The following is a 2,355-nucleotide window of genomic DNA, read 5'->3' as shown; positions in this document are numbered from 1 at the left end:
TAGATGGATAAATCAAATCTTTTGCAGATATACAAGAACAGAGGAAATTCATCATAACAAGACCATCTCTGTAGGAAATACTTAGACCAATTCTCAATTCTGAACACCACAATTGACCATCACCAAAGTAAACACCTAGAAGCCAAAGGCCAGAGCTTAGTTTTCACAATGGCACAAAGGATAAAAATCACACAACAAACTGTCTCATAATAAGATGAATAGTATTCCACCACACTTATCAATACTCTCAATAAATGTCAATAGATTGAATTCCCCACTGAAGAGGCACAGGCTAGCCAATTGGATAAAAAAAAACACAAGCCATCCATATGCTGTCTCCAGGAGACACACGTTGCTCTGAAAGACAAATCAAGACTCAGGGTGAAGGGATGGAAAACAGTGTTTCAAGCAAATGGAAATCAGAAAAAAGGAGGAAATACAATCTTATTCTCAGATTCAAGTGGATTCAAAGCAACTTTAGTTAAGAAAGACAAAGATGGACACTTCATACTGGTCAAAGGAACAATACAACAAGAAGACATCTCAAATTTAAACATTTATGCATCTAACTTAAATGCTCCCAGATTTATAAAACAGACCTTGAGGGCTCTGAGCAATATGATATCCTATAACACCTTAATAGTCAAGGATTTCAACACTTCTCTGACAAAACTGGACAGATCCTCTAAACAGAAACTAAACAAGAATACAAAGGACTTACATGTGACCTAACAACAAATGGGATTAATAGACATATGCAAAATACACCATCCCAAAGCAAAAGAATATACTTTTTTCTCATCAGCTCATGGCATGTACTACAAAATAGACCACATCCTAGGATACAAATCAAACCTCAGCAAAATTAAAGGAATAGAAATTATTCCATATCTCTCTCCAGACCACAAGGTTACAAGGTGAAGCTCAACTCCAACAATAATGTTTATCCCCACACAAAGTCTTGGAAACTAAACAACCGTAGACTGAATGATAGTTGGGTTCAGTAAGCAATAAAAGAGGAATTTGTTAATTTCCTCAAACATACCAACAATGAAGACATAAGTTACCAAAACCCCTGGGATATAGCAAAAGTAGTCCTGAAAGGAAAATTTATTGTGCCAGATGCCTACCTTTGAAAAACAGAAAGTGAGCACAACAGCACACTCACAACTCATCTTAGGTAATTGGAAAAAGAATATCAATCTAACCCTAAACACAGAAGAAGGAAGGAAATAGCCAAAATTAAATCACAGATTAATGAAATTGAAAATAAAAGTCATTCAGAAAATTAAAGAAATTAAAAAGTTGTTTTTTTTTTTTTAAAGTAAAAAAAAATAGATAAAACTTGGGCCAAACCAAATACAAACAAAAAAGTATAAGCTATAGTAACCTCAATCAGGAATAATAAAGGAGAAATAACAATAGATGCCACAGATATACAAGAGATTATCTCTGAATACTACAAGAAACTCTACACCCAGAAATTTGACAATGTAGAGGAAGTTGATCAGTACTTGGAATCACACCCTCTCCCTAGTCTTAATCAAGCAGAAATAGATGTTCTGAACAGACCAATTTCAAGCACTGACATCAAAGAAAAAATAAAAAATATCCCAACAAAAAAATGCCTTGTAATAGATGGCTTCACATCATAATTCTATCAAACCTTCAAAAAAGAGCTGATTCCCATAATGCATAAATTATTCCAAAAAAAATGAGGAGGAAGAAATCTTTCCCCAACACATTCTATGAAGCAAACATCACCCTGATACCAAAACCAGGAAAAAATTCAACTGAAAAGGAGAACTACAGATCAATTTCACTAATAAATATTCATGCTAAGATTCTCAAAATCCTAGCCAATAGATTACAGCTTATCAATAAAAAAAGTCACACACAATGATCAAGTAGATTTCATCCAAGGATGAAAGGCTGATTTAACATATGCAAATACATAAATGTAATTCACCATATCAACAGAAACAATATGACACTCTCAATAGATACAGAAAAAGCATTCAATAAAATTCAACATCCCTTTCTAATTAGAATTCTGAAGAATATAGGCATTGGCAGCAAATTTCTTAAACTGATTAAAGCCATCTATGACAACCCCACAGTTAATATTATATTGAATGGAGTAAAACTGAAAGTTTCTCCTCTCAAATCTGGAACAAGACAAGGTTGTCCTCTATCACTACTGCTATTCAACATAGTGCTGGAAGTTCTAGCCAATACAATCAGGCAAGAGAAGGAAATAAAGGGCATCCAAATGGGGGCAGAGGATGTGAAACTCTCCCTTTTTGTGGATGATATGATCTTATACTTAGAGAACACCAAAGTCTCAACCACAAG

The sequence above is a fragment of the Nycticebus coucang genome, chromosome X (genome assembly GCF_027406575.1).
Source record: "Nycticebus coucang isolate mNycCou1 chromosome X, mNycCou1.pri, whole genome shotgun sequence".
NCBI classification, from domain to species: Eukaryota; Metazoa; Chordata; class Mammalia; order Primates; family Lorisidae; genus Nycticebus; species Nycticebus coucang.
This window is presented reverse-complemented; position numbering follows the sequence as displayed.